We start from the raw sequence: 16,851 nt of genomic DNA on the forward strand, positions 1-16,851 counted from the left end.
GCTCTCGGGGTTTCACGACTGGCCATTATCCGACATGCCAAGGGCGTGGCCTAAAAGTTCAGCTTGCCTTTGGAGGCTTAGGATCTCGGGGCTCTGGAGATGGGTGGATCAAGGGTTGGTGTTCCGACAGAAAGGTGGGTCGTGGGAGCTGGAAGATCTTTTGCTGTGTGTCCAGAGACCTGAGATCTTTGGGCACAGAGCTCAGAAAAAAAACGACGCAATGGACTTTTAACATCGTAAACCAGCGAGTTGTTTGTTATGTCTCCCCTCTTGCTGTGAAATGGAGACATTTCTTTCTCCCTTATTAAGGACAGAGGGACCCTGTAGCAAGTCTGTGTCTTTGCTATTGCTTTGTTCACGCTTGAGTGCTCGATGGTGGGTTTCGATGTTTTTTTTGCCGGTGGGGGGAGGTGGTATTGTTGCATGCCGCTGCTTACGCATGGGAGGGAGGGGAGCTGGGGGGAGGACTTTGAGGTTCTAACATTTAACTGTCATTCATCCTTTGGGGCACTTCTCTGTTTTCATGGATGGTTGCGAAGAAAAAGCATTTCAGGATGTATATTGTATACATTTCTCTGACATTAAATATACCTTTGAAACCTTTGTCTTCTTTTGCACACTGGTTGTTCATCAGTTGTTGTTTGTAGATTTTTGTGCGTATTATATGGTGATATGTACATACTCTGATAATAAATTTACTTTGAACTTTGAACTACCACTGGTAAATCATCTGCAGCACCAGAGGAGCCGACACAGTTGACCACAGCTACATTGCCATTAAGAATGCTTACATTTCAATCCCTTGACTGCATTTCGGGAAATGTGATCACTTGGCTGTCGTCCTCCTGCTTACATACAGGCAGAGGCTAAAGAGCAAGGCTCCGGAGGTAAGGACAACAACGAGATGGTCACAGGAGGAAGAGGAGCGACAATGGGACTGCTTCAAGTTGGTTGACTTGGTGATGTTCAAGGACTCATCAAAGGACCTGAAAGAATATGCCACGGTTGTTATGAACTTTATAAGGCCACACTTGAAAGAATGTGTCCCCAAAAAATCATTCCGAGTCTTCTCCAACCAGAATCCCTGGAAAACCAAGTGATTTGAAATCAGCTGAAGGTAAGATCAATGGCATTCAGGACTGTCAATCCAGGAAAGTACAAGTCATCCAGGTATGACCTCCAGGAAGCCATCTCACATGCAAAGTGGCAATTCCAAATTAATCTTGAATCAAATTGGGATGCTCGACAACTGTGGCAGGGCTTGAATGGCACCTCCAAGCAAAATAAGCACTGAAGTTTCACTCCCAGAGGAGGTTAATGTTTTTTGTGCTTGCTTTGAATGACAGAACATGGAGGAACCTTCACAAACTCTCACAGTCCCCGATGACCCTGTGATCTCAGTCTCTGAGGTCAATGTCAGAGCATCCTTCAGAAAGGCAAATCCACTGGAAGTATCTGGCCAAGAAAGCATACGTGGCTGAACACTGAAGACCAGTGCTAATCAACTGGCAGGAGTGCTTACAGACATCTTCAATCTCTTGCTTTGACAGTCTGAGGTACCAACCTGCTTCAAGCTGGCTTCAATCATTCTAGTGCCCAAGAAGAATGTGCTAAACTGCCTCACTGACTATCATCCAGTCGTACTTAAGTCTACTCTGATGAAGTGCTCGAAAGGTTGGTCATGAAGAATATCAACACCTGCCTGAGAAGTGGCCTGGATCCACTCCAATTTGTCGACCATCACAACAGGTCAAAGGTAAGTTCCCAGAGCATTCAGTTCAGCATTCAACATTATCATCCTGTTGAAACTCATCACTGAGCTCTAAGACATGGGGCTTGATACTTCCCTCCTCAGTTTCCTCATTGCCAAATCCCTGTCGGTACAAATTGGCAACAACATCTCCTCCACAATTACAATTAGGTGCTGGAGCTTCACTCACTTCACTCACCACAACTCTGAACTGATTGTACAATCCATAGCTCCCTTTCCAGGACGCTTTACAACTCAGTATTTTTTTTATTTGTACAATTTACCTTATTTTCCACGTTGATTGTTTGTCAGTCTTTATATATAGCTTTTTTTTGTAAATTCCATTGTATATCTTTATTTGTCAGGTATATACATTATATCCTGTAAACGGCTGCAAGAAAATGAATATCAAGGCAGTATATAGTAACATACTTCAATAATTTAACTTTAAAATTATTCTCAAATTTGAACTTTGAACTTCTGCCAGCACGTGGAAGATGACAGTGACAATATGTACCACTGTAGCGATGTGCTACTCACAGAGCTAGAAATAACGACACGCAGTCTGTAAGTCGCACTCGAGACTCGTTTATTCAAGCTTCGCGGCACTGGCTTTTAAGCAGTTCCCTTCCAGCCCTCTCTGGGTGGAAATGACGTCAGAGGTGCATTACGAAAGTCTCTCCCCGCGCGTGGGCTATTTTGTGAGCCAGTTCGCTTGTGTAGAAAGTGGGTCGCCACACCACTATCATAACTCAAATATATCTCAGACTTTATGTGAATTTTCTACTTTGTAATCATGTCATACACACACAATGCACTCTGTGTTAAAGATTTGATAATACGTAATCTGATTTTTCGTAAATTCCATTGGTTCGACACCTGGTTCATTAGGTTCTGTTTCTGACACTCTCTTTAAACTCAGCGGATTCTGTTTTCCACACCACTTAAACTCATTGTGCCTTGGTGGCACTCTTCCTTTATATGTCCCAAGGTCCTTAGAACACTTGCTATACTATTTTATAACATCTGAAACAAGTGAATCAAAAATGTGTTGGGGCACTATCAGCATAATGCCAATTTGTGAAAATCTACTAGCCTGTCACTACCAAAGTAATCTCTGTAATCTCGTTGTCTTGAACAATGACAATTAGGTTCTATTCTATTCTAAAGTATGGAGTGCTGGACTTTCAGAGTTTGATTTCATTCTTCCCCCTTTCTTGCAGGAAATGATTGTATGGAGTTGAGTAATGTACTTGCCGACTAGCTCAGTCATTTAATTTTAAGTGTGCTTGTGATCAAGGGCACATATGGCTCAAAGAAAGAGAAAATGCTAATCTGGAGATCATTAAGTGAGACTGCACACTTATGTTCAATTTCTTTCTTGCATCCTATCTTACTTTCATCTCGCAAACTCTTATACCAGACTCCTCTCATCACCATGACAATATCATCAAACGTAGAACATTACAGCCCTACAGCCCACAATGTTGTACTGAACTTTTAAGCTACTCTGAGATCAATTTAACCCTTTCGTCCTACATAGTTCTCCATTTTTCTATCATCCATATGCCTACCTAAGAGTTTCTTGAATGTCCCTAATGTCCGGAATATCCTTTTGTCCCTCCTGTTTCAGAAACAATAAATTGGACAGGTCATTGGCAAGAAGAGGAACTTGAAGTATAACAGGAGACAGATACTGCATCATTGCACCCATCAGTTGAATCACCTGCTCTGATCTTGGTACTTCACATGGACTAGAGGTTAGTTTAGAGGTGAGATCAGCACATGATGAATCACCAGACATGTGTGGACTGCTGCCAAGCCAGGGGAAGGAATAGCTTGTGTGCCAGCTTCCTGGAAGCTGAGATCTCACATTAGCTCTGCCATGAACAACTTAGTCTGGGAAGTACATTAACGTAGCTGTTGGTAAAAGTTAGTTGTACACCCACAGGAAAATTCTCGGGACAGTAAATGGGGTCCCTGAAAGCCAATGTGTGGAGTTTAAGAGCATCAGGGAATCCAGTTGCAACCTTGTGCAAGTCATTGCACAGATTCTTGAGCAGATCCATTCCAGCATGGAAGTGGAGTTGAATTCTGTGTCAATACATGAGGTGCCTAGGCAGGCAAATGGTAACAATCATATGAGTTCTCCAATCAAAGTTCTGACTTCTGGCATACAAAACTCAGGCTATTACCAACAATCCACATAAAAGTTGCTGGTGAACGCAGCAGGCCAGGCAGCATCTCTAGGACAAGGTACAGTTGACGTTTCAGGCCGAGACCCTTCATCAGGACTAACTGGAAGAAGAGCTAGTAAGAGATTTGGAAGTGGGAGGGGGAGGGGGAGATCCGAAATGATAGGAGAAGACAGGAGGGGGAGGGATGGAGCCAAGAGCTGGACAGGTGATAGGCAAAAGGAATAGGAGAGGATCATGGGATGGGAGGCCTAGGGAGAAAGAAAGGGGGAGGGGGGGAAGCCCAGAGGATAGGCAATAACGGATGGGGTATGAGGGGGAGGTGGGGCATTAACGGAAGTTAGAGAAGTCAATGTTCATGCCATCAGGTTGGAGGCTACCCAGACGGAATATAAGGTGTTGTTCCTCCAACCTGAGTGTGGCTTCATCTTGACAGTAGAGGAGGCCGTGGATAGACATATCAGAATGGGAATGGGACGTGGAATTAAAATGTGTGGCCACTGGGAGATCCTGCTTTCTCTGGTGGACAGAGCATAGGTGTTTAGCGAAACGGTCTCCCAGTCTGCGTCGGGTCTCGCCAATATATATAGACTTCACCTGTGAGTCAGCTGGGTTGATATACAGTGTCCGGTGCTCCCGATGCGGCCTTCTTTGTATTGGTGAGACCCGACGCAGGCTGGGAGACTGTTTCACTGAACACCTATGCTCTGTCCACCAGAGAAAGCAGGATCTCCCAGTGGCCACACATTTTAATTCCATGTTCGATTCCCACTCTGAATGTCTATCCATGGCCTCCTCTACTGTCAAGATGAAGCCACACTCAGGTTGGAGGAACAACACCTTATATTCCGTTTGGGTAGCCTCCAACCTGATGGCATGAACATTGATTTCTCTAACTTCCGTTAATGCCCCACCTCCCCTTCAGACCCCATCAGTTATTTATTTATTTATTACTATTTTTTTTCCCTCTCTCTCTCTCCATTTTCTCCCTCTGTCCTTCTCACTATACTCCTCGCCCATCCTCTGGGCTTCCCCCCTCCCCCTTTCTTTCTCCCTAGGCCTCCCGTCCCATGATCCTCTCCCTTCTCCAACCTCATATCTCTTTTGCCAATCAATTTTTCAGCTCTTAGCTCCATCCCTCCCCCTCCTGTCTTCTCCTACCATTTTGGATCTCCCCCTCCCCCTCCCGCTCCCGCTTTCAAATCTCTTACTAGCTCTTCTTCCAGTTAGTCCTGATGAAGGGTCTCGGCCCAAAACGTCGACTGTACCTCTTCCTATAGATGCTGCTTGGCCTGCTGCGTTCACCATCAACTTTTCTGTGTGTTGCTTGAAATTCCAGCATCTGCAGATTCCCTCCTGTTTGCTATTACCAACAATACTCTGATTCCATTGCCTCTATGGACTGAGGCTGGTACAAGAGTCTATGATCAGCTTCCCAGCAGTTTGCCTGACCAGCTGATCCCCTGCCCTGAAGCAGCATTACTGCTTTCATGGTGTACAATCACTATGACAGCAATTGAGTTCAAACCAATAATGCTCCAAGATTTAACCTTTGACGTCTGCCAACCTGCTAGTTCACACTACTGCTGTTGTGTATTTAATGTTTCAGTAATATTTGAGTAATCTTGTAAATATATTGTTTGATTAAGCATTCTTTGTTTATATAATTCATTCTGGTTATGTGTAAAAATACATGAATTGCATATGTCATGATACTACCACATGATACCTGTATGCCTTCCTTAAAGTAAAAACTTAACGTGCACAAGTACAGGTTATCATCTGGCTCTCTTGCTTTTCTTCTAATTAGTTTAATGCTTTCAAGCTACAAAACATAACAGCTACCGCTCATAACATCCATTTAGAACAAAGCTACATCCTCTGGGCAAGAAATTTGTTCAAGTTTGACCATCTCCAACTTCCTCCACTTTACGGAAGCAGCTTGAGTTGACCTCAAGTTAGGGTCAGTGTTTGGGGGTTGGAGAAGGGGTTTAGTGGGAATGGGTATTGTTTGATGAGAATATTTGATTGGGTGTAGAATTATTATTTCTCTTGCAGTTTAACTTTATTTTTAGCTTTAGCTTTTATTTTTGTATGGTCACTTATACATGTGTGGTTGTCCAACGAATTTTGCTGTAATTACGCACAGTTGCCTCTATTTTTTTTAGAAACTTCTTAACTTCAGCAACAGGTGTCACACTACTTGAATCTGGCAATTTTGTTGGTTCATTGTTACCTATGGAATTTCTGTTCTCTCTCGTCTGGTATGAGAATACAACCATTTTTAAGTCTGCTCTTTATCCTGTTATTGTTATGCTTCTTCTTAGCTCTTGAAACACTTAATAAAATGGCCATAAACAATAAGTTCAATGCCTCATTCTTGACTTCCACAGAACCTCTGGATCACAAAAGCATCAGGCTCCAACTATAGTAAGACAGGAAAAGGCATGGAGAGATTAACTATCAAGAGAATGCAGAAATATGATTAATCAATGATCGTGCAAGCTAGTTTTTGATTTGATGTATGAGTATTTTCATCTGATTATGACTTGAGTGATTTGTGCAGGAAGGGATATTGAGGTGATCAGTCAAAATGGACTGGTAACATGCAGAGTGTGTCAACCTTAAGGATTTAGCTTTACCTTTATTTATTATCACTTTGACTTGAGTATTGAGGCATTGGGGTGGTCAGTAGTCAGAAATTGTTGCTCATCCATTTTTTGCTGTTGAAAGTTTTCAGGAGAATCTTTGTTGTGCCAACTTCACACAGAGACACATCACTAACAAATGGTGAAAGGTATAATTAGCTTCATTCAAGCTGCAAAAACAGTGTACATGCACTCACATCCTGCATGTTATACTACCTGTCAAGGCCAAAGGTAATTAGCTTTCCTTTATTACTTGAAGCTAGACTCAGAGTTGTTCTCTTTGCAACTGTTAGTCTTAGGATCCCTCTGTGATCCCAAGTTCTTTCAGTGTTCAACAGTTCAGAGAAAAATTAAATTTTAAACACAAGAAATTCTGCAGATGCTGCAAATCTTGAGCAATAACACAATATGCTAGAAGAACTCAGTAGGTCGGGCAGCATCTATGGAGGGGAACAAATAATTGATGTTTTGGGCAGAGACCCTTAAATCCACAAGGTAAATTTTGTATGTACACCAATCTCCAACTTAATCCTTCTCTTTTCCTCAAATGAGACAGTGCTACATGAAACATTTGCTGCAGTATCAATTCCAATTTTTACTTTACCAATTGTGCACCATTTTAGTTATTGGTACTGAGTCAATCAGGCAAAGGAGAGCATGGAATTGATTGCTCTTGCTAATTCATGGACTTGTTTTGTGGGTCTATGACCAAGTTAAACCACTTAAGTATGTTGCTGTCTTAACCTTGGGCATTTATTGGCATGGTAACATGCAGCTCTTCTGCTACCTTGAATGCCATTGCTAAGATCTAAGAGAGGGCTCATTGTTTCTTATTTTAATACGAACAAATGGTCACTGTCTTGTTGCGTGTTACTGCCTTGTTGCCTCCAATTCACCGGGCTGCTGAGACTTTGGGGAAAGCAAACTAACCTAACAAGTCATTATTGTAAATTTGAGAGAATATTATATTGGTGCATTGCCTCTTTTCTCATAGACAAGTTTATGCTGTGATGCTGGAGATTCTTTCTTCCAACTAAGAGATTATCGGTCTCTCACTTATATTTTTCTGGGAAAATTCACAGGGAACTTCACAGACCATTAATCATCTCCGTTTGTGATCACCTCCAACTGAAAACATTCTTCTGTTCTAGAATGGTTGTTCTAAACCCAAGTACCTGGGTTAAAAACAGCCATACCTGAATATGCTGAGGGAACTCTGATATAGCTGCAATGAGTATTTTTTACACGAGAGTGGTCATGTTAATCAAATGTTCTTGATTTTCAGAATTACCAATTTACTGTATTTAGTTTGAAGCTTGTTTTTAATGAAGAGAATTTGTATTATTGCATCATTGACATAATGCTTTGTTTTGGTTAGATAATATAAAGAGTTCCCTAATCTGAAGGACAGGCTTATTTGATAATTGACTGAGACTGAATGGAGGGAAGGACTTTGCATCATTATGGATTTGAATCAGTGTGGGTCTTGACTGATAATCCTGTTCTTCCTTAACTGTTTCCTCTCAACGACAGAAGATCTTTTCCTCGAATTTCTGTGTGGACCACTTCCATTTTGATGGACTGTGCACATTACATTCATGAGATAACTTCAAGAGAAGTCCAGAGAACAGTTTCTATCTCTATGTATGCCTGTTTAAAGCTTTTAGAAGCCTTGGATTCTGTCAACTGAGGGACTATGGAGTATCTTCCAATTTGACTCATCTCAAAAGTTTGTATCCATACTACATCAGCCACATTATAGTAAACAAGTTGAGATTTTAACAAACAGGTTCACAACAGGCTCAGTGCAAATCGGTGTCAAAGCAAGGTGAGATCATCATGCCAACACTCCTCTTAATATTCTTCACACATCGCTACATTTCACCTTAAAAAAAGTATCCCACTGGAGTGAACCAAATCTGCAGGAAGAAAGAGGTAAAACTATTTAAGCTATTTTGCAGCACTCTCACTTCGGGAAAAGTTATTACCCTTTCACTTCAGGCTCCTGAAACAGCGTGGATAACTTCACTCACCTCAACAATAAACTGATTCCACAACCAATGGACTCACTTTCAAAGACTCTACAACACATGATCTCAGTGCTATTTATTTATTTATCTGTTCCTTTATTTACAGGTTTGTTCATTTATCTATCTGCTTATTGATTTTTTTGGATTGCACAGTTTGTCTTCTTTTGCACATTAATTGTTTCTCAGTCTTTGTGTGTAGTTTTTCATTGATTCTATTGTATAACTTTGTTCCACTGTAAATGCATGCAAGAATCTCAGGGTAGTATATGGTGACATATACTTATTTAAAATTTTAAAGTAAGTGATAATAATGTACTTTGAACTTTGATTATACAGGTGCTCCATGCAGACATTGCTTGTGAATGTGTACCATCAGAGATTGAATTCCATGTTGTTCATGAGATATAAGTGAAAACAGGCCGCACGCTAAAGATCTGCCAAACATTCTCTACCAACTACCCTCATTGTGGCACCACCCTTCAACAGAAAGCTCCAAGATGCAATCTGTATGCATTTTTATATCCCTGGACCCAATTCTCCTTTTCGTAATTCACTACACCTCCAACGTGACAGCTCTAGCATTTGCCCACATGTGGAAAATGTCACAGAAGCACGGAGCAAGAACAACTACGGAGTATAAGGATTAAATGTCTTCACTGAGTCACGTTAGCCACAATTAACGCTGGGCAACTTACAGCGTGGGAGAAACAAACCAGGCCTTTTGTAGGTAGAAGACCCAATCAATTCACCACACAATCAATTAGCCGCAAGCACATTTCACACATTCTCACAATCAGTCCGATATGGTTCAGAAAGAGTGATTGAAAATCAAAAACTCAACCCCAATACGAAGATTGTGGTCCACCACCCAGGAGTGAACCCAGATCTCCTGCAAAATGGATTACCCACAGTGGGAACACCAAAATATTAGAAAACTATAATATTGTTTTCACAAAATCTTCCAACTCCGCAAGCAGATAAACCAAAGTTACAAGGACCTTTTCCCAGGTCATCAACCCCAGCACCAAGGTTTTAATGACATTTAAATGGGTTTGTTAAGTAGAATACATTGCTTGATACATGACAGCAGCCTCCTGAAACATGCGTTCCTCTCCGAGTGCCAACGTGGCAAGAGTTTACCAGGTAGAATGGGGAAAAGCATCCTTGCAAAAGTGTATAATCTCAAACATAGTTATATGACTATTTAGGATGGGGAAAAGCCTTTGGAATTGTACTGAGAACTTCCTGCCCCTTTCCTGGATAAATGAAGTCCAGAGAAAGTGGTGTAAGAAGCAACAGAGCACACCAGCATCCGCGCTACCCATTCATCTGCCCCATCAAACCACTCGCAAGAGTGACTGATCAGTGTCATTATCCACCAGATCCATAAAGTCATAGAACTATACAGCAGGGAAGACAGGCCATTGGCCCAAGTCATTCAAGATGCCACTCTTTTTATTTTAGAGATATATCACAGTACAGGCCCCTGCAGTGCATCAACACCACGCTGATTAAACCCATGTGACCAAGGTGACGGATGAACCCATACTTCTTTGAAATGTGGGAGGCAACTGGAGCACCCAGAGGAAACACACGTGGTCACTGGGGGAACATACAACCACCTTAGCAATAGCAACAGAAATTAATTGTAAGCACTGTAACAGCATTATGATAACCACTGCACCACTATCCCATTCCTAAACAATGCCTGTGTCTTGTCCATATTCCTCTAAACCTTTACTATCAAGGAACCATATAAATATGTCTTATAAATGTCACAATTATAAGTGCCTCTTTCAGTTCCTCTGACAGCTCGTTACACATTCACACTAGGCTCTGTGTGAAGAAGTTATTGTTCAGATTTTCCCCTCTCATTTCAAACTTATGCCCTCTACTTTTGTTCTCCTTTACCCCAGGGGAAAAATCTGTGCCTATTTATCTTATCTATTCCCCTCGTGATTTTATAAATCCTTTATAACTCAGCCTTCAGCTTCTTAAGCTCCAGGGGGAAAAAAAAGTCCTAGTTTATCCAGAATAGAGGAGATTCTACAAATGCTGGAAATCTGGAGCAACACACACATGCAATCTTGGAGGAACTCAGCAGGTCAGGCAGCACCTATGGAAAGGAATAAAGATTTGACGTTTCGGGTTGAGACTCTATCCGGCCTCTCTTTATAACTCAAACCCTCAGTCTTGATAACATTCTCATAAATCATTTTTGTTCCACTTCAAAACCTACTGAATCAGAATGGAAGTGGTGATAAGGTGGTGTAGTGGTTAGCACGACGCTTTGCACTACAGATGAGCCAGGTTCAAGTCCTGCCACTGCCTATTCTCTCCGTCACCATGTGGCTTTCCTCCAGGTGCTCCAGTTTCTTCCCACAGTCCAAAGATGTACCGGTTGGTAGGTTAATTGGTCTTTGTAAATTGTCCCCTGATGAGGCGAGGGTTAAATCTGGGTATTGTTGGGTGGTGTGGCTTGAAAGGCTGGAAGGGCCTAATTCGCATTTCATCTCAATAAATAAATAAAATTCCTTGATGCCAACCTCAAGGTACTGCCTAAGAAGTGGTAATGGTGAGAATTTGAAATTGCATTGCATCAACCTAAGCCAGTAAAGCAAATGCCTTCTTGGCTTTCTTCACCACTGCCACATAAGTATGATCTATTTTTCCCTGATACACCTAACACTGTTATTGATGAGTTGGTGGAGCAGTGGGGAGAATCACACCTCATAAAGACTTGCATGATTTACAAGTGTTGCAAATTTCATCTTTGAGATGTGCAGCTGCTCTTCTCACGGTTGTTTAGCATTGTTTTCAGTTTGTTTCCTGTTCCTGTTTAAGAAATAAAATTAACACTAACCTGAAAAACAGTTAATGATGGTGTTAGTAATCCTGTGCACATGCTGAACTATTTTATTTTTGATGAATGGATGAACAATTTACTTTAAATATCCACTGTCAGACCAAAAGCAGGCATACAAATTCTAATTGTTTTTGTCTTAATCTTTGCTACCTCATGAGGCCTGTACATAAAGAAAATAGGAGCGGGATTAGGTCTCTCATGCCCTTAAGCCTGCCCCATCATAATTATGTCCCATCTGCTCACTAATTATTTATTTATGTTTTGTAACTTATACTTTTTTAACGTCTTGCACTGTTCTGCTGTCACAAAAGTCCAAATTTCACAACATATGTCAATGATAATAAATCTGAATCTTATTCTGATTTCCTGCCTCCTCTTCTGCACCAGTTCCCCAATCTTATAAAAATATATCTATGTCCTATTTAAATACCTCCAAAGATCTGACCTTCATAATTCTAAGAGGCAGAAAATTCCAGAGATGCACCACCCTCTTTGAAAGTTTCTATATACCTGAATTTTAATTGACCTCCCCCTTATCTTGCAAATATATCCTCTCATTCAAGACTCTTCCAGTAAACATCTCCTACTCTGTCACTTTCACCTTAGGAGATTATGTGTTTCAAATGACCTATATTTAACTTATCCAGTACTTTCACACAGCCAATTTGCCATAAATGGTGCACACCAAGGCTTTTGACTAAATACAAAACCTCTCATTAATCTGTTTATGAGATCTATCAGAAAATTGTACGCAGAACTTCAGCTGCCAAATGCTATCGCCAATGTAATTTCATAGCATTTCTATAGATGAAGTGACGTGTGGCCAGGTGGTTAAGGTGCTGGACTAGCGATCTAGCGATCTGAAGGCCTTGAGTTCGAGCTCCAGCCCAGGCAACATGTTGTGTCCTTGAGCAAGGCACTTCACCACACACTACTCCAGTCCACCCAGCTGAAAATGGGTACCGGCGAAATGCTGGGGGTTAACCTCGCAATAGATTGGCATCCTATCCGGGGCGGGGGGGGGGGGGAGTCTCGTACTCTCAGTCGCTTCACGCTACGGAAACCAGAATAAGTACCAGCCTGATAAGCCTATAAGAAATGGGACAGACTTTAACTAACTTTCAACTCTAGAGATGAAACCTGACCTATTTACTGAAACTGCATCTTGGACAACAGCCATAGATATCCTTTCACACACTAAGTTCCATGAGTTCATAAACTTCTGTACTTACTTACCTAAATTGGCTCACTACCCTCAACCACCACTACCCAATTCTGAATCCATACTTTAATTTTAAAATCCCTTCACGTTCTTCTCACTCACTCCAGTTCTCCTCCAGCTCAATATATTCTCCTGTTTCTCAACAGCTCGGGCTTCCTGAGTATCCATGACGATATGCAGCACAGTAGGACAGTGGTTAGCACAACGTTTTACAGTACCAGTGACCTGGGTTCAATTCCCGCCACTGTCTGTAAGCAGTTTGCACGTTCTCCCCATGACTGTTTGGGTTTCTTCCAAGTGCTCTGGTTTCCTCCCACAGTCCAAAGATGTAGTGGTGATAGGTTAATTGGTCATTATAAATTGTCCTGTGATGAGATTAGGGTTAAATCGGGGTTGCTTGGCGAAACGGCTTGAAGGTAGGCCTATTCTGCACTGTATGTCAATAAATAAATAATGCCTTCAAAACACTCCTCCATCCCTAACTTTTAGAACCACTGCTTGGAGAAGAAACTCTATAGTGAAAACAAAGGCAGAATCAGTTGCCTTGATCTTCCACACTTGGAATTCCCTTCCTAAATTTTCCCTCTATAATTATCTTCACTTCATTAGAAACTTCCTCTTAAAGTCAATCACTCTTCTTTATCTTCTCCTGTCTGATTTAGCACTTGTTTTCAATGAAACCAAATGAGAACTACTTTGAAACAACATTTACACTACAGTAATGCAAACATTTGTAACTTTGAATTAACACCAAAATCTGTAGAAAAGAATTAAAACTGTAAAAAATTCTTCTTGACAGCACGTGAAAGATCTAAGAATTGAGCTTTCATTCAGTATTTGCCAATTGTTGCAATAGTTTTAATATTTTTGAGTATAGCACATTAAACTTTGTTTTCTGTAACGTTTCCTTCTCTTTACATTATTTATAAACTTATGTAACTGAATTCATGAAACTCAGAGTAAGTTTCAAACAAAATCTCAGAATGCTCCAATTTTTTTTAGTACTTAACATAAATATTTGGTTGTTGATCAATAAGTAAATTCTGTACTGTTGTACAATTACTACAAAAACAAATTAACTTTAAATCACTGCATATTTCCTTATGTTAGATACATTACACAAAGAGACAGTTGAAGAAACTATAAAGAACATGTTATGAATATAATCCTGATGGAAACAGGGGAAGACAATATCAGCGAACCACATATTCTAGTGCAAATGTAGCCTCTGTAGGGCAAAAAAAATTGTAGAAATGATTTGTAAGGCTTCTTGTTCTTCTGCTGATTTTTTTGAATTTTTTTTGATAAATGATGCGTCCACAATTGCTAATAGTATTTGCTACTGAACAGTTTGTAATCTGTTAGGTAGAGAAAGGTGAACACTGTTAGTTTGTAACTGTGACAAGATCTATGCCAATATTTTTGATTTCCTGCATCTCTCTTTTTTTTATCACAATGAGATAGGTTATTAAATCAGTTTTACATTTGTAGATATTTATTTACTATAATTCAGTTGTGTTTGCATCTGATTATGGTTATTTTGTTGCTATTGGTGAGTTAGCTACCACAGTGTATTATCATCAATATGCAAGAAATTGTGTGTTTGTTATGTGTTGTGTCGTATAATGTGGGCGATCGTGGTCTTCCATGACCATGATTGTACTTGGCAATTTTTTTCTACAGAAGTGGCTTGCCATTGCCTTCACTGGGCAGTGTCTTCACAAGGCAGGTGACCCCAGCCATTATCAATACAGTTCAGAGATTGTCTGCTGGGGTCAATGGTCGAATAACCATACGACCATCCACCATCTGCTCCTGTGGCTTCACAAGACCCTGATCGGTGGGGAGGTGTGTGCTAGGCAAGGCAGGAGCTACACCTGGCCCAAGAGTGACCTGAAGGCTATTGGAAGGAAGGAGCGCCTTACACCTCCTTTGACAGAGACGTATTTCCACCCTGCCACCCAAATGTAAGAAATATCACTTCTGATTAAATCTACCAGATCATTACTGAAAGTTTAAGTATTAATCTCTGGTTTGTGATCAGAATAGAATTAAGGATTTATCTAAATCCCAGTTTTTCTTCCGTTCCTCAAGTAAGCCATGTTGCAAGTGGCATGCTTACCCTAATGGATCAGGAGAATGAACTATAACATAGTCATAATCATACAGCTCAGAAGCAAATTCTTTGCTCCACTGAGACTGCACAACCACCCACCATTTATACAAACCCTGTATTTATCCCACTTTATTATCCCCAAATCCCCACCCACCCCGGGCCAATCTGCAGATTCTATCACTTGCCTACCAAAAGCTCAAGAAAGTAGGGGTGGTGGGAAAGTAGGAGCAGAAACTAGTTACCGGGGTCCCTCAAGTCAATTAACATGTTAATGGTTGTTTATGGCTGGTCTCAACTCCCCTTCTGTCCCAGTTCCCCATCATCCTCATTTCCTCTATCTTTCAAAGAATTATCCTTCTCCGCCTTAAAGTATCTAATACTCCGGCCTCTATCACACAAACCTGAACAAAGTTCAAAGTAAAAATTATCAAAGTATGCATGTGTCATTACATGGCAACCTGACAGATTCATTTTCTTGCAGGCATTCACAGTAAATACATAGTCATAGTCACTTTATTGATCCTGAGGGAAATTGTTTTTTGTTACAGTTGCACTGTAAATAATTAAATAGTAATAAAACCATACATAATTAAATAGTAATATGTAAATTATGCCAGGAAATAAGTCCAGGACCTGCCTATTGGCTCAGGGTGTCTGACCCTGAAAGAATACAAAGAAATACAATGGAATTAATGAAAAACAATTTACCAAATGGACAAACAAACAAATGTGCAAGAGAAGACAAAAAGTGAAAACACTACTACAAATAATAATAATACATAAATAATAAATAATATGGAAAAGAAGAGTTGCAGAGTCCTTGGAAGTGAGTCCACAGGTTGTGCAATCAGTTCAGTGTCCAGGTGAGTGAAGTTATCCGCGATGGCTCAGGAGCTTGATGATTGAAGGGTAATAACTGTTCCTGAGACCGGTGGCGTGGAACGTAGGGCTCCTGTTCCTCATTCCCAAGGGCAGCAGCAAAAAGACACCATGGCCTGGCCTGTTTGGTGGGTTGGGTGGGGTGGGGTGGGGTGGGTCCTTAATGCCGGATGCTGCTTTCATGCGGCCGCACTCGCGGCAGATGTGCTCAATGGTGGGAGCGATTTCCTCGCCATGGGCTGGGCTGTATTCACTACTTTTTATAGGCTTTTCCGTTCACGGGCTTTGGTGTTTCCAAAACAGGCCGTGATGCAACCGGTCAGTATATTCTCCGCTGTGCATCTGTTAAAAGTTTGTCAAAGCTTTGGGTGACATTCAGGACCTGTGCAAACTTCTAAGACGGTAAGACGTGCGGGTCCCAGGACAGATCCTCAAATGATAACGCCAAAGAGCAGAGATAATTCCACAGATTCACTTATTTCAACCACTCCTTTTTGCCAAATACCTAACATACGGAAAATATAATTGACAGGAAAACAACCGCCAGTCTGTTTTTTTCTTTAAACCTCTCCATGCTACTCTCACATTCTCCAGCTGCGTTTGTTACTAATTAAAATTGCTTACGTTTTTAATTATATTTAACTTTCTAATTGCCTAGATTACGTGAATTTCAAGTATTGCTTGTTCGAAATGAAAGAAATAGTTTTGGACAACTCATGGCCTCAATGACCTAAAGTTTACCTGCGTTCTCTGACAAATGCGATTCCACTTTGAACAGCAAGAGCTCTGGCTTAGATGTTACCTCATTATATTTTTATTTAGGTTAGGATATTTGAGAACAAGGTATTGAATTGTTAGGTTGAACTAACGTTCTTTTGCCAAGGTGGTCTCAAATTAGAGTGTAACCAACGTTCTCTGGAAAATATTGTTACAATTTAAGCATATGATTTTGATGGAAGTGGACGTTTAAATGTAGAAGTTTCAATCGTCGCCATCTGGTCTCCGACGCTATTAGAAATCTGGATGTCTCGCCCTTTTCCGTCATTTCCAGCTGTCAGGAGATCGATTTTCAATCCTGACCAGACTGCGGTGAAAATAGGAGCGTCGGGTTACCGTGTAGAGAGGGCCGTTCCAACCACGTTGAT

The sequence above is a fragment of the Mobula hypostoma genome, chromosome 4 (assembly GCF_963921235.1).
Source record: "Mobula hypostoma chromosome 4, sMobHyp1.1, whole genome shotgun sequence".
NCBI lineage: Eukaryota > Metazoa > Chordata > Chondrichthyes > Myliobatiformes > Myliobatidae > Mobula > Mobula hypostoma.